At 45.8% G+C, this 24840-nt stretch overlaps 1 protein-coding gene and 1 non-coding gene across 4 annotated transcripts in view; one reads left to right on the forward strand and one right to left on the reverse strand.

Annotated features, from left to right (window-relative positions):
• Window positions 1–24840, reverse strand: part of fw (CUB and Sushi multiple domains furrowed) — a 256347-nt gene that overhangs the window by 117505 nt on the left and 114002 nt on the right. The window lies entirely within an intron of this gene.
• Window positions 19512–19584, forward strand: TRNAS-UGA (transfer RNA serine (anticodon UGA)). The gene has a single exon. It is a non-coding gene; the product is annotated as a tRNA-Ser (tRNA).

The raw sequence follows: 24840 nt of genomic DNA on the forward strand, positions 1-24840 counted from the left end.
GACAGCATCGCGGCTGCGTCTATATGTTAGGGATGCAAAACTATCCATAGTACTATCGATGCTATAGATATTTCGGTGATCGTGAAACTATCAATAGTACGAAAACTATAGATAATACCATCTACAGCGCACTGTCAATAGCGCCATCGATATAGACAGTACTACCGAGCCCACTATGTTTAGTACTATCGATAGTGCACTATCGATAATTAAAAATCACGCTGCGTACTGCAGGTAAACACCGCAACACTGCAGACAGTTATCGCAAAAATTCTGGTTATCGCTAGCTCTCACTAGGTTCAGTTATCACTAGCCAAGAACTGCAAGGCTATCTATAGAATTGTGAATAAAGAACTATCGTAATACTATCGATAGTGCTATCGATAGTATTACTACTGGTACTACTATTCATTGTACCATTGATATATTTTTTGTTACGCTTTATTGATAGTGTCATAGCAAAATGACATAACACTATCGATAGTGATTCTAATAGTATTAGAATAGATAGTAATCTTCATCGTACTATCGATTGTACTGCTATTGATAGTCTATGCTACACTATAACGATAGTACTATAGCGAAGTAGCGTAATACTATCGGCAGTGCTATCGATAGTATTTTTTCGCAACTGATATATTAAAAAAAAGACTATGGATACTATCGACAATTATTTGACGGATATTTTTGCATCCCATGTTCTGATTTCAGCATACGCGTGTGTATAAGGGCTCAGTATAGTGTGCGGGACAACTTCTCCTCGCCCTTTGTCACTGTATGTTCCGATGCGTCTAGCGCACTGTGGGCTAGTCACTGCTGTCTAGTGAGCTTGATCCCCGTCGGCAAAGCCTGAAATTTTCGATCGAGTAATGGACATTGTGGTCCTCTTGTTTATTGTTGCTGTTTAATTTCTGTTCGCTACCTTTCACGACGGTGTCTTCTATGCGTATCAATGACGTTCTTTTATTCCCAAGAATCAGCTCTTCCGAAAACGGTGTCAGGGACATAAGGCTTCGCAACAATCTTTTCTTTTTAGTATACAGATATTTCAATCACTGTCTTTAGCTAACTGCGTTCTAGATTTTCCAAACCTGTGACACTTTTTCTTATTTTAGGATATTTCTTTTTCTTCTTTCTTCTACTGTTCCTAGTACAGTGTGAAAAGAAGTATCACTACGCTTAGGGTGACTAAATACATTTCCTTTATTTTCATTTAGTTAAACGGAAAAGTTTAGAGCCGACGCTGTAGTAACGCCGATGTGTCTAAGAGTGCAGCGGAATATCTGGATCTAAAAGAGAAGTACTGCATAGAATTCTATGCCTGTACAATCAATGAAATTTTCTTTAGGCGAATCCCTACTTGGAACCGAAAGAACTGCAGCGGCATCCACACCCCGTCTTCTTTTTATATACGTTTTGTTCATACAGAAACTTCAATGCCTGCATTGATCCTATATGTGTGCATTGCAAAGGTGAAGGTATGCATTTCAACCAGCCACCATGTCCTTGCTTTACGTTGCCGCCCGAGTCTCTGGGCGATGTCAACGATACGCAAGTTCGCCTTGCGTTTCTGGAGCAAACATACTATGCAAATAACAGGGGTTGATTTGGGGCGAATAGGGACCTGAGACACTGGGAGCAGTTCGAGTTGGAAACGCACTTTGCGGTCTCAAGGAGAGTCAGAGAAGATGCCGATTTCTTTTCGAACTGGCCTAGTTCCCTTCTTTTTATATTAAAGCGAAGCTTTCTTTTTTTTTGCGAACTTCACCGGGTTTCGAGACCATGGCTGTAGCCTGGCTGTTGCTTTGACAAATAGGCTAAAAGATCAAAGCAGAGCAAACCACTGCATTCCTTGCAGCCCCACCAGATGGCGCTTGTCTCGGCGCATTCGCGGCTGCGGCGGAGCTGGCCGTGCGGGGGAACGAAAGAAAGAGAACCAGAAAGCTCGCCTTCGCGCATCCGCGGCTGCACGATAATGCGGAAGTAAACTGCAAGATGAGACATCCATCCAATCGTAGTAATTACTACAAAATAACCCATACGGGCTCCTCGAAAGGAAAGCCTCGCAGTTGAAGAAAATTCGCCCTGGTCCGGGAGTTGAAACCGGGACCACCGCATTTCTGGGGCAGCCGTTCTACCATTTGAGCTAACGGGGCGGCTAGCAGATGGCAGGGCGAAGTCGAATTTGTCAACAACTCGAAGCAAAGGCAAGAGTTTGACGTAATAGTTCTGCGGAAACCCGCAAGGTGGAGAGAAGTAATTAAGGAAATATGAGACATCCACGCAATCGTAGCAATTGCTACAACGGGTTCGAGTACCGCACCAGGGTGAATTTTTCTGCGACTGCGAGGCTTTTATTTCGAGGAACCCGTATGGGTTTCCTTTGCAGCAATTGCTACGATTGGGTGGATGCCTCATTTTCCCTTAATTAATTGCTTCTCTCCGCCTTGCGGGTTTCCGCAGAACTATTACGTCAAAGAGGAAGTAAACGCTTCTTGCGGACAGAATGGATTCGAATTGCACTACGTGCGTACGCGCACGCCGCCTCTGAAAACATGATGCGTTCAAAGCGTCCGTCGTATTCGCTATTAGTCGCAACTCCGCTTAACAAAAGGTTCTATATAACTTGTATGCGCCCGCGCTTGCGTGCTTGCGTGCGTGTACTCCTGTTTCGACTTTTTATGCAATTACAAAAAGCTTCGCTGTATATTGATTCCAACTCGTTGAATCTGCTGCATTTTTTTTTCTTTCTCCTTTCTCCTTGTGAACCTTCGATTCTCTCTGGATTCTCTCTGGATAATTCATACCGAAAGCTCACAGTAACTTCGTCTGCACTCTTTGGGACTACAAAAAAAATAAAAATAAAAAGAACCATAATTCGTATCACGCATGGCAGACTTAGTTTCGTAGCCGACTCATAGTTTTATGAATAACAACTTTACGAATCTACGAAGGTTAAAGGGTTTTCTCTCACTGGTCGCATTCATGACCAAAAAGCAGTGCGTCACGTCTGAAATGAAGATACAGTATGCGTCACTTAACATAGGCAACATTATGTCTCATAATTTTGTGCCGCAAATTATGAATTGATTGTTGCATGGAAGGTGTCGCAAATGTGTGTCTATTTACCACTGAACCAGAGTAGGGACACGATTCCTTTGCCAGCGGCCACAGCGTGCCAGGTTTGCTCACGATCAAAACATAGTACGACGCACGCTGGTAGCCAAGCACACAAACAAGGCGTGATTCGACATAGTCTTACGCTCACAAGTTGTAGTTGTAATATACGATGTATTTATTCCACAGGAACCGTGGCACATTAAAAACGACCGCACTGCGAAACGCGTAGTATACACTTTTATGACTTCACTTCCATGGTAAAGTCCGCAGCGCTGTTTGCTGGGTACGAAACGGAGTATAGGCACGGAAGAGATGAAACTTGCTTTTTCTCGAAATAATTGGTTCATTGCGTTTCTCTAAAATTGTTATTGTGTATTCTTTTTCTTTACTCCTACGAGTGAAAATGCGCGAGACGTAGCATTCTGTTTGTGCTGCTGAATGTCAGTTAGACGTTTTGTTTGGTATGGTCCTCTGTTTACTCGTCGATCGCAATATAGAGGGCGCGCAGTGCAACAGCGATAGCGGGATGCCTAGCGCGCGAGGCGTGTCGTGAATCGTAATAGACGAGGGAACTTACAAGACCGACCGACACATGGCGGAAGACCGTAAAGAAGAAAAGTCGGCAGGAGCGAAGGCGCTAAAGCAAACAACGCCAGTCTCGTGTGGGACGGCTTAGCTTAGGACGTTCCAGAGGGCGCCTCGGTCGCTTTGCGCATGGCAGGAGCGTGACACCCTGATGCTGGCCGTGTACGCGAGACGCCCTTGTGACGCCGGAGATTGTCGTAAGCAGGGAGCCGAGCGAGAGAAAAGGGGAAATAAATAAAAGGAAAATGTACAGACGAAAAGTTCATGACTACCAGAAGGGCAAATCGCAGTTGCTTCTGACGTCAGCACGATGAGAACCTCAGAACCTCCTAGCTCGCAGATGTCGTGGTGGTAGTCAAAAACTAACAAGAACGGAACGCGGCTACAGAATAAAACAGGAACAGTTGAAAGAAAAAGGAAGCTGCCGAGACAGGGCATATAAAGAAGCAAAACTTGGACTACGAGAAATGTTTTGTTTTTATTGTTATGTGATTTTTTTCTCTCTCGCTTCACTTTCTGTTGGTCTGCGAAGAGAGAAGCACGCAAAGCAAATGCGAAGCAGTGCCAAAAATAAGATCCCTGAAAGAAGGCAGTCATGTTGCTGATATCGCTGCTAAAGCAAGCAAGATCTTCGCTTCGCTTGGTCCAGAAACGTGTTCGGGAGACAAAACGGCATGAAGAGCAAACGGAGAGGTATATGCGAGAGGGAAAGAGGGAAGTGCCAACAACAGCAGCAAGAAGGCCGACGCACCCCCTGACTGATCAAGGCAAATGTGTACTCGGTCGAAGTCGAGACACGGTTTTTGCCGCTTGAGCACGGGATGGCGCGAGTGGGCCTTGGCGTGTGTGCATAGAACCATTGAATGCAGCGGGGGCGTCACAGGTCGAAGTGAACCGGTTTTCAGCCGATACTCTTCGCAGGCGTGTGCGCTATTTCTCGCGCCAACCGGACAACCGCCGTCCAACGTCATCATCCTCGGTATGGTGGCCGAGGGCGCGAAAGACTACACGCACGAAATCGCACGGCCTGGATTACGCGCGATGTGCGGACTTTAACGCCAGACCTGACACAGTAACGATACGTTAGAATAGAATGTGCGAAGATGCGATACGATAACACACTAAATAATAAACCTATTTAGGCGTTTAGCCTCCCACGTGATGCAATGATGAGGTAGAAAATGGTAGCAAAAGAAAAGATGCGTAATATACAAAAGGATAAACGTATTTAGTTGGAAACCAAGGAAGAAGTAACCGTCAACCGCAGCAGAGTGGCTGCCGCTGGAAGTCGCGTGATGTATTCGCGGGATTCAGGCCTTGACTGACTGGGTATCGTCAGAAGTGGCCTCAGTTGTTGTAGAGATAGAGACTGGCTCTCGCGATCGTTCATAAGCAGAAAAATAGGCGCACGATGATTAACAAAAAAAGACACAATAACCGCAGCGAAACATGGGGTGCTTCTGTCGAACAGCCTCAGTGGTACATCGCCAAACGCAGGAGATTTGCTTCAATTAGTCTCAAGGTAAAGCAGCAAGCGTAGCTAAGTTATCCTGTACCTTTGATACAATTTGGCAATAATTGACGGCGGTGGCAAAAACTCGGGATATGTTGAAAGGCGTATTATTTAATCTCCAGAGAGACAGCGGCAATAGCCAATGGTAAGAAGAGGGTGAAATTTCTCTCTCTCCCCCCCCCTCTCTCTCTCTCTCCATCTTTATTTATTTCTTTTTTTACCTCTCTTCTTTGACAGCATTACATATTTTTTTGCAGAATTAAGTTGCAACTTTCGCAATGTACGCGACAAAAGAGACACGTTATATAGAATGGGCACAAAAGGACACCGTATGTCTCGTTCGTATTTTGGTGACTACCCAGTTCAAGTAGTCATCACTTCGTAGGCAACACAACTTAATTTGTCTGCTGATTGACCTGTCGCAGTCTTATAATGATGTTTTGCGAGACAGTCACTTACTGAGTGGATTGCACCTGCCTGTTATTTTATTTTTTCGCAAATGCAATCATTGTTAACACAGGGAGTAAAAGGTTTGTAAGGTTTCACTGCCAATATGTATAGCCCACCGTTTTTAGAATACTGTGCCGGAGCAAACTTACCTTTATTTCTCTGCTCAGTAATCATGCTAATACCGAACCCAATCATGAATGACGCCATAAAGTCTGGATTAACGGCTATCGCTCTAAGAGAATGTTATTTGTCCCCGCCCAGTGAATGGATCGAGAATACTCAATGTTTAGGCCGGCGACGGCCCAGGAACCTTCTCGACATGCTTGGTCTACCGAGTTCTTCAAGGACGCCCTGATTAGTGAGCGCTCTTCTGCGCAGTCCTAATGGCAGCGATGACGTAACGAGCTCTAATGTACATTTCACGACGCCATTCTCATATTGACTCGGCCTAATGAAATTCGGTCAGCTTCCTCTACCCGGCTAACTTACGATCCTCGTGGAAATCTACCCGCTGTAAGTGCGGCACAAGTTTCAGCTTCCGCGGAAAGATTATTAAGCCGGACACAAGCACAAACACGCTTGCACGCGAACACTCACTCGCACACATACACATTCATATACACATTCGCGCACGCGACATACATGCTCTTACTCACACACATACACAGATTCACACACACACACAAAACACAAACAGCGGCCATTGCTCTCAAACTATGCGCAGCGCCTTCCATGGTCCCCATTTCGCTAACGGCTGGACCTACAAAATATGACAGTGCTGGTCGGACGGCGCATACGGGGCCGTTCGTCGCTGTAACCTCGATATCGAGCGGCAGCAGCCACATGTGCGTACACCGCAATAAAGCACCGCCGCCGTGTTGTAAGACCGTGCATAATTGCTCTCCGCGGAGCTGGCAGCCCGAGCGCAAAATCGAGGCTCTGTTTGTGAGCATCAACGGCGCTGAGCCAACGAAAAGGCGAGAGTAAGAGACGGGCTAACAAGGCTGCTCGCGTTCCTCTCTGGTCATTTCTCAGCCTTCCGGGGGGGAGTCGTTGCCGTTCGACACTGAGCCGCCGACGCCAAAAGGGGAGAGAAGGCGGAAGCGAAGTCCGCAGCGCGCTCCTCCTTGCCCACAAGTTCCGATCAGGCACGATTTCCTTCCACGCATTTTTGCATACGGTGTCAATAGACGACCGCACTCCGGGCCACCGCTTCGCGCATTTCTTGTGCAAATAGCCCGTTAGGAAAGCGTGTTCCCTCGAGCGTGTGTTCGCAAAAGTCTGCGTATACGTTGTATTCCTATATTATGCGTGTACATTTGCTGGCTGTGCGGACCTCGTACGTCAGGCGCATATGCGCGTTCGGCTGCTTGGAAGAGCCCGCAGGCACTCGAGCACTCTCGTCCACCTGCGCGCACGTTCACGGCCGTGCTCGCGTCTCTACGTACCCTTGCTTCTTGTACTTGTTTACGCGATGTTGTGCTCACTGCAGCATTTCCTAACCAAACCAGATGCGCGTTGCCTTTTGCTTGTGCCCTTCACGAGCGAGCTGCCGCATTTCCTCCCAGAACATCATTCGCTTTTTGACGCGCGTGCTCCTCGTTTCCGCATCAAGCGGATGGGCTTTACGCGAAGCGGAGATAAGTTTTTGCGACTTGGGCAGGTCGATGCGCGGGGGGACGTACCCAGGCTCCCAGTCGAGAATTACAGTCAAGTGACCATTACGCTGCGCATAGATTGCGGGTTATGTCGGTTTCTCGTTGTCAGCGATGGAGATTGGAGTCAGGTCTGCCATTCAATTATTTTCGCTGTGTGTGTGTGTGTGTGTGTGTGTGTGTGTGTGTGTGTGTGTGTGTGTGTGTGTGTGTGTGTGTGTGTGTGTGTGTGTGTGTGTGTGCGTGTGCGTGTGCGTGCGCGCGCGCGCGTGTGTGTGTGTGTGTGTGTGTGTGTGTGTGTGTGTGTGTGTGTGTGTGTGTGTGTGTGTGTGTGTGTGTGTGAGAGTGTGTGTGTGTGTGTGTGTGTGTGTGTGTGTGTGTGTGTGTGTGTGTGTGTGTGTGTGTGTGTGCGCGCGCGCAGACACGTACATGCGTGCGCGCGTAAGCGCATGCGCAAAAGATTTCAGTCTAATTAATTTGCACTAACAGCTTACAGAAGTTTCCTGAGCATATGCTTACATTATATTGTATTGGCATCAAACTTCTTCCCAATTATATCCATTTATTTAGGGAGTCACTGCTACCAGTAGCATTCGCGAACTTTCAAAAAAGGAAAGAAAAGAGAGCTTGCGTTATACTGTTATCTACTGGTGGTTCGCTGTAGAACCCCTTTCTGAAATCTAAGAAAAAAAGCACGCAGACTTTAGAAGATCGCATCACGAAACCGTCTTCATGGTATGCTGAACTTTAGCAATATTTTACTCCAGATGTAGATTTGACAAACCTGTGAGCTCAGGCCTATTGAAAACAACACATGAACAACGTCAACTGAGACATGAACCGAAAAAATGTGTAAAGATTTGAGTAAGTGATCAGGTCATGATATTACAACTACTTAGATGTAAGTGTTTGGAAGTCTCTTTAGCTCCCAGGTCCGCTAAGAATCATCCACAAAAAACTCCCAGAGGAAAAGCGGTTGAGTTCTAGCGGCATATAATTGTCCGAATAAAAGCTTTAACGTCCCTGCAGCTGTGTCATAAGTATAGATGCGAGCTTAAATCTTGTGGGTAATTATTCGGTGACTAATGTTCTTCTGATCGCTTATTTTTAAGCATGAAATGATTTTAGATAGCGTTGTCACCAACCTTCAAATGACCTTGAGCCAGAAGCCAAAGCCGTTATCCGGGCTCTCAAAGGAGAACATCAGATCAAGGTGCGAGAACAAAACAACATCATCCGGGCAACCAATCATAACTTAAGAAAATGCGGCCTCGTGCTCCCAACCCCTTGTACAGGCCGCATTACATAGGCTAGTTACTGCCCAAACAAGTTAAAAAATATTGCTTCTGAGTTCTTCTTAATGTTTGTTCACAATGTCACTCAAGCTGCAACTCCCAGTACGCTGAAGAATTATTTGTCATTTCGAATAGCGACATTCAGCGCACCACAGGTTTCACTGTCATTTTGTGAAACTGAGACGGGGTTGCCTCTGCTCTTTCGAACGTCAGCGGTCCGCGGGTTCCATGGCACAGGTTTTGCGTTGCCTCGAGAGATGGCGCCACTCAGGCGATTTTCTTCTTATTGCTGTGAAGTGCGCTCTGTCTCCCTGGCGCCTTTCGCTGCCTGCCGTGCCGCCTTCAGCCGGTTTTCTTCTTCTTGCTGGGCAGCGTCCATATGGACCAGCGCACAATATGGACTCGCGCGGTGCGGTGTGGTGTACCGGTGGGAACACCCATTTTAAGGTTCTGGCTAGTATCATCTCCAACCAATCTGTTTAGCCGGTTGCCATTTCATGCTTACATGTACTCTCGATTACGGGCTACACGCTATTAGGAGATGACACCTTCGGTGGGGCCGGCTACTCCCTTTCACACAGAACAAATGTAGTATACTAAATCTGAAGTAACAAGCCGGCACTGAACAAAATAGACGGAGCACAAATGCGCAGGCTATACGTTAATCTCGGCCTTTTCGTTAAAACCGAAGTGTAGACTGCGTAACTGTCTTCTTTTTTATTGTAACATCCTTTTCTTTTCTGTCTTCTAAGATGTTTACCTATATCGCTGAACAATAGTCCTAAGATAAAAAGAAATCCTGGTGCAGCGTTGTTTGTGCTTGTTGCCCTGTCTGTAATGTTTCTCTTTCATTATTTTCTTGTTTATTGTATATAATGCTGCGAAGGTTGTGTTAAATAAAACAAGGTTATTGGCTTGTTTTCATAGCATCGGGCTTGTCATGCAGTTCGCGTCACTCCGGGAACACCATTGTTTGCTCTTTCGCTTGGAACGTGCGACTCCAATTCGGCCGAGAAATTTATGGATCCCGCACGGCCATGTCCAATGCCTATGACATCAGAATTACTGTCCATTACGCCTATAACTGCCGTTCATTGGCGAGATGGTGTCCCGAGACACAGCTACATAGAGACAATGCGTGACTGCAATTGAAATCAAGCTTTTCATAATTATTTTATTTTCTTAACAACAGTCTTGTCGATATCAGACGTATCATTATCTGAATTGTTTTCTCGACCGTGAAAATATATAAAAAAGAAAGAAGGTGGGAAGCTAAACATGGTATTGAAGTTTACAGTAACTTAGTATCGGTTAGAGTGCTGGCTAGTCCTTATGCCGCAAGTACAGCTTGTCCGATATTTTACTTCACTTCGGGACTCTTTGTGCTTTTACATGGAATACGCTTGATTACGCGTACTCAGTATATAAGAGTCAGCACTAATTAATAGAGGATAACGGACGCATCGATAATGAAGATAATTTTGTCTTCAAAGAGAACAACCAGTCAACCTCATTCTGAAGGTTAGGCACTGTAAGGTTCCAAGGCCTGAATTCACAAATATTTACTTTCATAAGTGCTCTTCGCCATTGGCCAGAACTAATGATACGTACGGCAGCAGTATAGTCTGCAATTTGCTCTTACGAATCTTACGAACAAATCTAGCGTAAGGGCATTTTGTACATACGAACAATCATTTCAGGATTCGTTTTCATGGAAAGAATATATATAAAACAACAAGAATACGTGATTATAACTACGGCTCAAGGGGTACCGCGGGGAAGGGGAGGGGAGAGCTTGCGAAGCTTTTCAGGCATCTCGACAGCCATCGCGATTACTCTAATCCGTGTAATATAGTACTTCAAGAAACAGATTACGAGCCGATAATCAAGCAAAATCGGTACCGTATATTGTAAGCGTTCAACTAGCCCGATTCTATTTCTTTCGTATCATCGACTTTTCACCGTATCATGCACTTTTCACGGTTCACGGCCGGTGATAACGTCGGAACAGCGTCTCTTGGATCACTGACGAACAAGAAAGAACAGTAGTGGAATGAAAATGTTACATTAACCAGGCCTAGATTCGTGGAAAAAACAATTCCCGAAATTTAGCCCCGGGTACGCTGCTGCTCACCACTGCCTCCGTATCGAGTTTTGGCCCTATAACGCCGACTGACAGATTTGTGCTAGCTGTATAAGGGAAGCTGTATGGGTAAAGGAGGGGGAAGAATGGGAGGATTGGGGGGATCCGAGACGGTGATCCCCGCACTGTCGATTACTTCCTTATTATGGAAAAGAGGCACGATCATATGAAGCCACTACCGGAAAAGAAAGATTGCCGCTTGCCACTAAGTTTATTCGAAGAAGAGAGGTACACTTATTAAGGAACGTACCAGCTTGAGCGAACACATTTGCACACACCGAGAACAGACTAGGTGTAAATGGAATTTTGCCAAAACGAATGCTTGCTCTAACACACACTCGTAGAATTGAGGTTGATTGCTGCGCAGGGCTACAGACGTATCATGATACAAATGTCGCATTTCTTTCTGATGTTCCAGCAATGACTCGCATGCCAAGGCTCGCTCGCTTTTGACGACAATGCGGATATTTCCAAGACTTGGCTCACACATGTACGAACCTCTTTCCGACTCTCTTTCCCCCTTGGTCGTTTCTTCACATAGTTTGGCGCCTTCCTCATCCCAACCAAATAGGCCAGCAACAAGAAGACGATTACCTTGTTTTAAAAGCTACCCTGGAAACACATCATGGAAAAACTACATGCTAGGCGCGCTTATGCCGAAGGGCCCGAAGATATATCTATCAAGATGATGTTACATGCGTTGCCAATGCACGCTTTTCTCCGATGTCGCACTGCGCACCTCCGATCCGCGTAGTAGCGGCCCCGTTCCCACGTTGCAGCGCAGCCCCTCCTAGGCACGAACGCGCGCGGAAGTGTGAAATCGCCGGAAGGCAGCAATTCGACTCCATCCTTCATAGTCGCGTCGCCTTGCCCACTCGTCGCAGAGTGCGACACAGATACGTATGCGAGATATCGAATTCGAGTGCGTGCAGAGAAGCCGAGGACCTCACAGGCGATCGCGCGAGCTCGAGCGCGCCCGTAAGTCGTCGCCTAAATGAGCAATTACAGCGAAAGCGCGGGCCGGTCATTTTTCCTTGCCGTCACCAGAGAAGGATAATTGCCGTAGACTGACCTGCAGGACTTAATATATGCCGTTGCGAATCAATGAGGCACCGCGCTTAGTTTCAAACGCGGGCGTCGATTGCGATATGGTTTTGCATATATGTCGGGCGCTGTACACACACGTGCACATACGCACACGCGTGCACATACACACGCACGCACGTAGAGCCTGTCGTCTAGGTGACTGGTCTCTTCGGGCCACCGGCGGAGACCCCTGTAGAGCGACTGCCAAACCATGCTTCTAGAGGTCACGCTGCTTGAAAAAACGCTGAAACCGCAACGTGCGCTTGGCCTGCCTGTTGTTTGAACGATGTGTTGATTTATAAGGCAGTGTGCGGTTCTGCGGTTCGGTGTGCCTGCTGATAACGAGGTCACCGCTTACAAGGCGTTCGGCAAGGACCGAAATTAAGAAAGGACATTGTAGCTAGCCCGCCGTGCTCTAGGGTCACGGGGGAAATTTTCCGCGTGACTTCAAGGGAGTGTGTTGATAACGCCCAATTCCAGCCTGCACAATAATATGTATTAATTTGACGCATCCTTCTAACACACCGACTATAGACACGGGTTGTTTGCCCGTTGTTTAGGTCAACATTATACGACCCAATCCAGAACAAATACAAAGCTATCGAGTTCAGCGGGTGACAACTATGGCGAAGGCTGTCAAGGTTGGAGCATGCTAACTAGTGCCAGTATTTGGGGGGAAAAAATCTTAGGCTACAACTATTCGCAAGAGCATATGCTAGCCAATCATTAACGTTTAACAAACTGTTAGCGCAGGCAGCCGGTCATCGGCAGACATGCAGCACTTCCGGCACCTCTCTGGACTTTCCGACAATCCATATGCTGATAAGAGAGGCTATGGCACTCATCTGCTTATGGCGTGCTGGCATTGAGTACGAGGCCGTGGGCTGACAACCTCTAATACAGGCTGCATTAGGATAATGTCGTAATATAAAATCCGAGTAGTTTTGATGTAGTATCTCATTGACGAATACGAGGTGATCGCAAACAAATAATTTAGAGCCACCCATCTATGGCACCCATCATTGGCAAGAGAGCATATCTGTGCCGGTAAAATTTTTGTGTTAATTATACAATAAAAAAATTACGCAGAAACTTCATTGGAGTTGTCTATGCGTAAGCATTGTGCCACTTGCTCATCTCCACGCAGCCAAGTGTCATTATCAATTTTATCAAATTTTATCCAACCAGTATAAACACTTAACAACCCTTATAAACCTTATCGAACTACGTCCTACTCTTATCAACCCCTGTCATTTCTTATTTATGGATGGATGGATGGATGGAGTAACTTTATAGGAAGGTCCTGCGAGTTAAGGGGCGCAAGGTCCCATAGAGCGGGCTACTCCCACGTTGGGACCGGGAGTTGTAACTCCCTGGCCGCATCGTGGGCTCGCTGGACGGCCCAGAGCTGCTCCGCCAGGTCCGTGCTGCGTAATGCGTCTTGTAGCCTGGCGGAGTCTTGATCCTTGTTTGCGTGGGTCCGACCACACAGCCAGAGCAAGTGATGTACGTCTAGTGTGCTATGGCAATTTTCGCAATATGATGTTTTGTATAGGTCAGGCATGTAGTGATGTAGTCTCTTCTGCGTGGGGTACGTGTTTGTTTGAAGCATTCTGAACGTCAGGGCTTGAGGCCTGGTGAGCTTATTGTGAGGTGTGCTGTATATTCTGCGGTCTAGACAAAAGTGCTTTATGCTCTCGTTATATGTGGAGGGAGGGTCTCGATTCTCGCTGGGATGGTCACGACCAGAATAGGTGGCGTCGCGGAAGGTTAGGTCTCACGCGCTCCTGTGAGCCATCTCATTGAGATTGCGAGGGGCGTCCTCGATCTCTCCGAGGTGTGCCGGGAACCAGCAGATGGTGTGATGCTGCAGCGGTGCGGATCTATTGATTATTTGTAGTGCTTGTCTTGCAACTGCTCCTTTCTGAAAGGCTTTGACGGCCGAGCGTGAATCGATGTAGACGTGGGTGGTGGTCGGGTTCTTATTTATGAACCTTATCGAACTCAATCCGGCCTTTGTCGACCCTTATCGGTCGCTATCAACTTTATCCCAATTGATCCAATCCTTATCGATCTTGATATGTTCTTATCAACTTTATCGGACATGATCCGACCCTTATAACTCTTATCGGTCCCTATCAACCTTATGGAACTTCATCTGAGCCTTAACCTTTATCACTATTGCGCACCATATCCATCCGCGTCGAACCATTATCAACCGTGATGAGACCCATATAACCCCTCATCAATCCTTATCGTCCTAAGGGACTCATTGACTGGTTATCTGTCGGTGTTGCACGACGCGAATCGCGAGAACCCTCAGAGATTCGTGGCATTACGGTCAGTGAAGGAACGTAGCAATGGAAGGTGCATCACACCACCACCGAAACGCATCGGGGCATGTTGCGTGTTTGACCTTGGGTTTTCTCAAAATCGGAATTTTCTTAATGTCCACAATGCTTCAAGTAGGATCTATACCCGACGACAACTTTCCTTGGCCAAAGCTACGCACACATGCTCACACGCGCGTAGCTCCTGCTCTTGTGCTAATACGCCAAGTAGTGCCGAAGTTTTGCTGGTGGTTCATAGGACCAGGAAAACCAGACATGGCTACCAGAAAGCCAGAAAACTAGGAACAGCAAGAAACGGAAAATATTTTCATAAAAAATCTATTTAGTTTACATTAAATAAACCTTCAACAAAAAATACACAGATGTTGTATGGCTTGTTTTGCGGTACGTTGCTTACAGTTGCTTACATGTGCCAACTACATGGAGATGCGCAGTAAATAATTGTGCACATTGGCTCCGTAGCTGTCACTGCGCTGCCGCAGAAAGCTGTCGCCGGGTGTACATGTGATCCTAGAGATGTATTTTATTCCACCGTCACCTGGTGTTGGGCTGCTGAGCACATGGTCGCGGGATCGGATGCACGTTAGAATGTTAAAGAACGACAGTTAGGTGCACGTTAAAGGACCCCAGGTGGTCGAAATTTCTGGAGTCCTCCACTACGGCATGCCTCATAATCAGAAAGTGGTTTTGGCGCGTAAAACTCCATAAAAATAAAAAAATATTCCACCTTCACCAAATCTTAGAAAGCCTTCACAGAAACTGTTCTCCGTTGACATTTGTTTTGTACCACCGGTAAAACACATTCATATGGTTCAAATATATTCACCTTCTGCAAACGTGATTGCTTAGCCCAGTGGTTAAGATACTCACCCTTTGAGCGTGAGGTCTTGGGCTCGAAACTGCCCACGGCCGACGGCTAAGAGCGCAGCTCTAAGGCGCTTGCTTCTACCGCGAGCGTCGGCGACAGCGTCCCTGGTAACCCAGCGAACGAGCACAGGGAAGGATGAAAGAGCGAACGCGGAGCGCAGCGGTAGTTGAAAGGCGGTGATAGCGAAGAGAGCGCGAGGAGGAAGCGGAGAGGAGGGCGCACCCGAAGCATGAGGCGAGAAGGAGATGAGGAGGGCACGGCGAAAGCGTGAGAAAAGAAGCGTAGTGGCGCGCAACAGGGCGCACGGCGGCGAGGATGGCCACGAGATGGCAGCAGTCACTGATAAAGTACATCGTGTCCCTGTTCTGTTGCATAATGGCGTAAATATCTTATTCTGACGCAAGTTGTTCAATAGATCTGCGCTGCATCAATCTTTGTATACTTTAGGGGGCGGCCTTCAAGTGGGCTGATGATGATAGGCAGTAGAATCTGACTGAAGTCAAGTCAGTGTCCGCGAAGAGTCTTTCACCGCGCTGAATCTAAGCCCGTGGTAATACAAACCTCTACGGTAGCCTTGGTGACTTTCTTAGTTGATGTATGTCCGACCAAGGACCCAGTAATACTTTTTCATTTAACGGTCTGCTTTCATTCTGCGCTAAGGAAGAGGCTAATGCCTACAAATGCTTCAACCTGTCATGTGGGAGGCACATTATTTTCTGTAACTAAGTGCTGGTGAACTTTACACTGCTACTAAATAAAAAAAGGCACCATTTTGTTTACCAGAGGTTCACTGGACACTTAGGACTGCTCTCGGGAACAATCTTTCAGATGCAACAGCAAACACGCCCATAAATGACGGCATATTGGTCACCATCCAATTCTCAATGCAAAGCTAGAGAGAGTAAATTAAGTAACACTGCTGTGAGCAGTAGGGTTGGTAATGTCTGAGAAACAACTTCCGCGATGGTGCGCAACTTTTCGATTATATGTATCATAGGTGACTGCAATGAAGCAGCCCTCAACACCGGCCAGTCAAAAATCTTTGCTATGACCGAACGCTATAATGTGCTTTCGCCCACTGATACGCCACCTTCAGCTTACTGAGCGTTGCACACAATTAGCGAGACGTCGCGTGTCTACGGACTGTTCATAATGCTGTGTCCCCGAAGAGCGCTGTCATCAATTTTCAGAACGCAATAAATTAACTTGTTCTTAGAATTCTAAAGCCCCTCTGTATTAACGCCCTGCACTTTGTGGATCTGCTCAGAAGTTCACTATTGTTATGTTCAATTCCTAATATATATATATATATATATATATATATATATATATATATATATATATATATATATATATATATATATATATATATATATATAGTGACGCGTGTATTCTACTTAGAAGACAACGACGATGGGGGCAATTAGCCCCGAGAACGAACACGAGCGGCGCTGCGAGCGCCGCTCGCGCGACGTCAGGGCACGGACTCGCGCCTGTCGTCTGCTACAGTTCGTGCGTTGTACGGGCGCTTTCTGCGGTGTTTTCGTTTGTTCGCCCTCGTTCTCTCTGCTTGTATACTTATGGTAACCGTCTCAAATATATTTTTATGACGTCTTCCTTTGCGAACATTTATTCAAAGAGCTAATTTCTTAGACAACAACGCAGCTCTCGAAGGCAACGCTACAGTGCCAGCCGAAGCGACGCAGACCAGCCCATTGCGGGTTCTTCATACGCGGATAGACAATCGCAAAAGCATAGCCTATAGGAATCAAGTTATGATACCATACCTGCCGCGGTGCAACAAGTATGTCACAAAGCTGGCTATATATGACTTCTACAGCAGTTACGTTGATTTTATTCCGCTAAAACAGGTTTGCTCACGACGAGTAGTTCATGGTATAATATCGAATTTTTGCATTTCCTCACAGAAACGCTCGGCAGTAGCACGGGGGCTTAGCTAATACTGGAGCTTAGATTCTACACGCCTCACTTGCTTCTTTAACTGCTTGTCAACATTAGGCGGTTCTTCACGTGTTTATTTTTTTTAAGCGGTGGAAATTTGAAGTAAAGTTAATGAAGGCTTACAGTTATTTACAGAGTACAAATAGGAATGTACCAATATATATTCCCTTTTCCGTGCTAAGCGTTCAACTCACCTCTTTAGAGCGCGTTTGTTAATGATTAATAATGTATGTTATGTTCCTCTTTTTTTGTCTATGTTAGCTAGTGTATATCATTTATTTATTTCAATGCCGCAGTGTGTTTTGCATTGTTATTGTGGAAATATTTCACTGTTCTTTCATATATTGTATAACTGCAATGTTTTATGGCCACTATAGAAATGTAATTTATATGGCGCTTGATAATGTTACCCCATGCAGCCATACTGTACCTAAGGGGGTGAGGTTACCTCAAGCCGCGTCTGTGCGACCTTTTTCCCTCATCCACCTCCACTTACCACTCCTCTGTACATGTGTGTGTGTAAATGGAAATTATTAAATAAATCAAACTCACTTGAAAAATTTACTGGTCCTTGCTGCTTCAGGAATATACATGACGAATCTGTTTGGCGAACTGACAAAGGCTGCTCGGCCCAATTTTTTTAGTGAAGTATGCCTGCTGGACCGCATCACTGCAGCCAGAAAGAAGTCGAAGCGTCAATGATTAGTAGTATGGGACATATTGAAGATATCGAAATTCCCCCGGTGGAGGGTCAGAAATCAAGTGAAAGTATTTGCAAGGCTTGTGGTGCTTTCTTTATTAATGTTTGCGATTGGATTGGAGCAAACGTAATTTGCCTGCAAGGTTCTCTTTTATGTACCGACGAAGCGAATAGTTATCAGTTTGTATAATTGAATAATGCTGGATCGAGACATGGTGAGACAGAAGGTGCTTGAATTTTCCTTTTGTATACAGGAAATCTAAGCTGCGGTGTAGTAGCTCGAGAATACTTTAGCCATTCCAGTTGGCGCTGTAAAAACATGCTTTATAGTTTTAATTCGAAGTTGTGGTGAACTGATGGGTTTCGCGAACATAGCGTGCCTCGCCATACGGACAGTCGATTGCTACCGTTACGTGATCAGGGGTGTGCCATATTGTCGATAAAGGCTACTGAGGGCCACTATGATACATTTAATCACTTTCAATTGAGTGGCTGTTGATCTAAACAACGAAACTTTTCTCTCAGGTGATTGCTACTATGGTGTTTGTGAATTAACTATGTAAATACTCTACATTACACGCCGTCGTGTTAGCAGCCATGAGCAATTCGTTTTTTGGAGGCCTGTTTCAGAGGGGGATGAAAGTGGCAGCAAACTTTTTCATAAGAAATGCGCGCCTAACTATTTTTTTGCGCATTAATCAATGGCCATATTTGAATAGAACAACACAACAGAGTAATAGGAATCATGATGAGAGCTTCGCCGGGCAGTGTCTTTCTAAAATCAGATAACATGTTAACGCCAATTACCAAATTTTTCTTCCACGTAAAATGCAATGCCTCTCATAGCTAAATACTAAAGGAATGTTAAATGTTTAGTGAAGCATCATACACAACTTCGCGCGTTGAATTTGCAGATATTCTTTTTTTAGTCAAAATTTACCGATAGACACGGCGCATATATGCATTGCAAAACCTAGTAGACCCCTTTAACGCTACTTAGCTTGCGATATCCAAGCCGCAAAGTTTCTCGACTCACACGCTTTTGAAGAAGAAACTGTGGTTAAGGTATGGCAGCTGAAAGAAGCCGACGTATTCTTCAATACGTACGGCTCGAGCCACCCATACCCCAAGCATACACGAAGGGAACGAGCGCGCGCGGCAGCTGAGCGAGCCGGAGCGAGCGGCGTCCTGGCCGTGACGTCACTCGCGAGAGGGCGCCACTCCTAATTCTCGGGGCTAATAACGGCCGTCTAGTGGGTGGCTGAAATTGGGCGAGGACAAAGAACACATGTCTTGGTTCCGTTTGTTTTTGAACAGGTTGTCCTGTTGTTGAACGTCGCCCTGTCTTCTGTCCGCGTTGTACCGCGACACTGGTAGAGGTGTAATATATATATATATATATATATAGTCATATGATAAGAAGCCAACAAACACTGACACCAAGTCATGGTGCACAAGTAATGTCCCCGATGTTGTCCTTGGTGTCAGTGTTTGTTGGCTTCTTATCATATGACTAATAAAAATCGGGCCCCTCGGTTAATCCCCTTTCTTCTCGTTATTACATAACGAGGGTCTCTAATTCGGCAACATTGATGCCTTCAGGTAGCATATGTGGGTTTATTGACCAGTTGCCTTCACCCTAAAAGATCACGTTCTCGTGACGCCTGCGGCAAAAAAGACGTTCCACGTCCGCCGCCAAGGTCTGTGAGTGGTGGCAATGGCTAACACTCCCAGGGTTCTACTAGGACACATAAATACCCTAGAAAGTGGATGGGAAAACGGCGCCGCGGTAGCTCAATTGGTAGAGCATCGCACGTGAAATGCGAAGGTTGTGGGTTCGGTTCCCACCTGCGGCAAGTTGTTTTTTCATCCACTTTAATTTCCATTAATTTATCGTTTGTTCATTTCATTTATTAAGCACAAGTAATGTCCCCGATGTTGTCCTTGGTGTCAGTGTTTGTTGGCTTCTTATCATATGACTAATAAAAATCGGGCCCCTCGGTTAACCCCCTTTCTTCTCGTAATATATATATATATATATATATATATATATATATATATATATATATATATATATATATATATATATATATATATATATATATATATATATATATATATATATATATGTGTGTGTGTGTGTGTGTGTGTGTGTGTGTGTGTGCTTTGCTGCTGAAAGGTAACAAAGTGAACCTATACGCTCACTTCGATCTACATAATTAAGTTTACAGTATGATTAATTCCCATGCAAGGCACTGCCTTTGATGTGCGGAAGCTCGGTTTCACATATCTTTGTCGGCAAGTAAAAAGCAGGTCAGTATTTATCTCTCTGTGATGTTCTCTCAACTTTGAAAAAAAAAAAAAGAACGTCGGCTTCAGCAAGTACACAGCGAGTTGTTCGTTTCTTTTTCTTTCTGTTTTCATAGATTCCTTTGAAACACTGCATTCCTGATTCCAACTTCTGCACTCTGATTTCTATCACCGCCATCCTGCCGTTTGTCTGTCTCCCCTGCGACTTTTTGGGCTTGCCTATACAAAGTCGACACAATAGAATGTTTCCGTTTCGAATCTCCGCCGGCCACCCCTACCTACCTTCCCACGCCTCCTTTACTCCAAGGCCCTCTCGTGCAATAAAAGGAATTTTCAAATTCCTGTCATGAATTGCGACTAAAACTCTTTCGGCGCCCATCTAGTTATCATTCCTCCATGTGCATTTTATTGCCACATTCTCGCGAAAATGGACATTCAAAGTGCCCAGTGTCTGGTGCTTAAAGAATTTGCTATTCGTTGAAAACTTGTTTGTGTGTGTGTTTTACCTTTATTTCTGCTGTTATCGGTTGTTTTGAACGAGTTTCGTTGATATTGCTTTTCTATCCGATCGGATAATCGAAAGCTAAAACATGAGACGCCTCGCCTTTTGACCAGCGTTCTGACGTGGGTTCGTGTTGGTCCGCAGATGGAAGAAAAGAAGCGTCTCGTAAACAAGGTTGGTGCACCCTTCGCCTTGAGAAAATTTCGAAAGTGAAGCAGACGATAAGAAGCTGGATAAAAGGGAGTACATAACCTTGAGCTCAGGGTGACATAGACTACTGAGAAGACAGCGCACAAGTTAACAGCTAAACTGGATTTGCTCCTTCACTGGGAGGCAAGCGCAGATGCACGCACTGTGATCCAGCAGTTCAATTGATAACGTGAGCCCGAACACAGCGCAATATCACGCATGGCGCGATGAAACAAGGTAAAGTACGTCCAACACGAAACGTGGCGTACAAGTTGTAAGTTCCGCATGGCCTTCATGGAATGCGGATATATTGCCTCCGGTCGAGGCACTCGAAATACCCGAGATTCCTCTAATAACATGTAACGTGATCTGCGCAGAAAAAAACGACGAGTAGTGAGCGGAAAGAAGAAAAAAACGACTGCAAAAAGTGTTAAAAGCGTCCTGGGAACACGACATCGCCAGGAAAGTAGGCCGCTGAAACTGGAATGTCAAAAAAAAAAAAGATGAAGCACCTTGTCGAAAATAGAAAATACAGGCCTAGAAACGTTTTCCAGTACCCTTTGTATTGCGTTATAGCCTGTTCAAAGCGCTGAAATGAAATACGTGTCTAACAATATCTCCTATAGCTTCCGCATCATTGAACTCGAATCTACTGCCACCGCCCCTTACCGTGTCATGTCATCGTAAGATAGCGAGACCTTGCCTTCCTGACGAGTTTTATTTCCAGTCTAGGCCGTTCGCTCCATTTCATCGGCTCCTCGTACGTCCATGCGCATCACGCCTCCTCCCACCTGAGCATCTGCGCTCCCACCGTCAATTTCAATCAATCAAGTACTTAAATTCCGTCAATCAAGTATCAAAGGACTCAAACGACAGAGATTCATAATTCTAGTCCGTGAACTTCGAGGCTCGAAACGGCTGACATCACTTGCACATTGCACCAAAATGCATATTTCACTATTTAATAAAACTTTACTAAATTACTGTTGTACGAATTATTGACGACACACGTTAAAATTAAATCACTGTTGCGGCTGAGTTGTCCAGACATGTCCGCTTGGAACAAGCTCAGAAGACGGCACCGGTTTCTAAATATGCGCCGTCAAACTTGCGGTTAAAATGCACTGTTACTCTGCTTACTTATTAAAGCGCCGTTTTATGGATTGAAACTGCTTCACCATCGCCGCAGGTCGACCCGGCATTGCACTATCTTTGGGATCGGCCCACGTATGGGCAGTTTTGTGTCTACACACGGACATGATCCTGGGGAAACAACCTCCGGTATAGTCAGCTAATAGACATGAAATGATGTATTGGCATCACATTAGAATAGACACAGGATTTTCTCACTCTTAATGTATTTAAGACGCTGTGCGAGATATCCTGATGAGCTCATTTCACGTTAAGCCTTCCCAAAACATTTCATGCATCCTGGCGTCTTCTCTTCCGCTCACGTGCCGTGAAATTCAAGTAATATACGAGGATACAATATCGTGAGCGTAAGGACAATCCTTGTATCCTTGCAGCTTTCAAGGAATTAATGAGTAGGCGCCATGTTCGTGCTCCTTAACTGTATTCTGTCTGCGTCTGCTTTCGCTCTGGCCACAGAATGCTCGCCTCTTATGCCCCAAAGCGCTGGAACAGGTTGTGCACGATGCTCGAAAGGTAAGTGCCGAAGTCTACTAAGTCGAAATATTTCCACAACGTGCTTTCCTCCATTTCACTTTTCTCGTCTTTATTTTTTCTTACCTTTCCTTTTTATTTCTCTGTAGTCGTGCGTTTCACCTCCCCCGGGAAGCTGACGCTGGAAGTAATTTCCATATGAGCTTCGTAATAATCTACGCTCATCGTCGCTACGAACCACGGTTCGCACAGCGCTATTAAATACATGTTGTTGTTGCATGTTCTAAATTCCTCTCGCGCTAATTCTTCATTGATCGCTGCTGTCTTTGCAGGTTATAACTTCCATTCCGAGTGGAAACACGAACCATCTAGGTGCGAACCATCTAACTTACAAGTTTTCTCTCTCCCCGAGCTTTGATGGTAGAAACGTTCACAGCCACCGCTTATACAGGAGCCTTAATGATGCACTATGTGATGGTGCGGTACATTCGCTGGAGCCTTTATGATAGAGCTGCGATTCACGAAACTTTTACTATACCTTTATGCGCAGGCCGACAGGTGAAGGTAAATGAACTGGGCGAGAAAATAAGCGTGTATGCCTGAGTGCTCGTTCCACTTGACCCATTTACCGAGCCTACCACTCCAGTAAAGAGGTGAACCCAATTACTCGTCCCTCTATGCCTCTAAGGCAAATGTCAGCGACAGTGCCGTCTGCTCTCGCATGCAGGAACCAGACCGCGTGGTTAAACTACCTGCGTTATGGACCCCTCATACGTTCCTTGTTCCATATATTTTTATATTCCCCTCTCCTTTTTTCCTGCCACCTCGAGAAGTCGATATCTGCCGCTTCATCTTGTAAACCCGGAGATGACTGTCAACGGCTTACGGATGCATGCAAGTTTCACATCAAACTTTAATTTCCTGTCTACAATGCAAACGCAGCTGAGTTGATCGATCACTTTCATTTTCAGATATCAAAGTATTCCAAGTACCCTAACTCTAATTCAGAAACCACTAAACATTGTCCTCCCTGAGGTTGTTTCCACTGAGGCCTGTAGCTACATATACCGGAGTCCTGGCGCTTTCGTATTGGAAGAGCCTCTTATATGACACTTCATTCGCTCCCGAATACCCGCTGTCGTATCGCATCTGAAGCCAAGGGCGACCAACAGAATCGGAAGAGCTGAATAGCCTCAACGGTCTTGCAACCACGACACCAACAAAGCCCCACAAGTTTTCCAGAGCTCGTGCCTCAACGCACCCAGAGTCCACATCCCGGAGTACTTCGAAGAACTGATCGCCAATCTCATGAAGCAACCGACGTTTGCATCGCGCGGCGGTTACCCTTTCCCTTTCTCTTTGACCGCCCTTCATTGTCCGTTTGACACTTCGCCTGCTTCTCCACCTCACCGACGCATTGTCTCGTACAACCTTCTCCATATTGTTGGCTTTCCCTCTCTCTGTCGAGATCTTTGTGTGCTAAGACGCTGTCTTCCGTCCCTTCAAGCTGACAGTGCAAGCATCATCCGTATCCGAAACTCTGCCGAGCAGCGAGTCGCCGGCTCGGCCCACCACATGACGGAATTCCGCTTGGCTACTCTAGCAAGGACGCCTCGGGAAAAAGAAAAAAAGCGAGAAAAGGAAGAACAAAAGATCGAAAGACTTGCCGCTGCCCTCCCTCCACGCCACCCTTCCACTGACTTTCTCTGTTTTAATTCCCCCGCTTATACCCCTCCCCCTTCCCCCGCTGGTGCTTCTCGCAGCAACCTCTAGGCTTACAACAGGCATTTGTTCATGGCTCTCTCTGTATCTGCACCCTAAGTCTCCGCTCCTTTTTCACTCCACCTGATGTGACGAAATTGTGACGGTACACCTCTCGCTCCCCCCAGACGCCGTACTTTACTTTTCTTCTTTTCTGCCTCAGGCTCTTCCTTTTTATTTCGCTTTCTTTCTTGCTTTCTGTCTCACTTTTTTTCTTTAGCCATCGAGTCTTAAATCTTCGCTTGCCCATAATGGAAACCCACCGCAGTGGATACTGCGACAAGAGAAGGGCAATTAAAACACCGAGAACCACTCTTGCGAAATCGCGCATTCTTCGCAAGAGTCGGAGCATGTCGCGAACGTTCGGCGTGCACGTGCGTGCATAGCATCGCATTCGGCTCCAGCTCAAATTATGACTTAAATTCAGTTTTCGGTAGTTAAGGCTGTTTCTATACAGCTGCTCTCTTTTTTTTCGAAATGAAAATAAACGAACAATTTAGTCACCTGGAAAATGGCGACAGGTACTTCTTTTCACATATAACTGTAACTATAATAAAAAAAATAATGCAAAATAAGAAATATTGGCACAGGTTCGGGAAGCTTAAACAGGGCTTAGAAAATAGAATAAACGAAGATAGTCCTAAAAGACGCTGGAATATACAAAGACAAAAGACAAGGAAAGGTTACACCATGTACTTAGTTCCGACACATACTCGGATGAAAAGGT

This window comes from Dermacentor albipictus, chromosome 6 (assembly GCF_038994185.2).
Source record: "Dermacentor albipictus isolate Rhodes 1998 colony chromosome 6, USDA_Dalb.pri_finalv2, whole genome shotgun sequence".
Taxonomy (NCBI): domain Eukaryota; kingdom Metazoa; phylum Arthropoda; class Arachnida; order Ixodida; family Ixodidae; genus Dermacentor; species Dermacentor albipictus.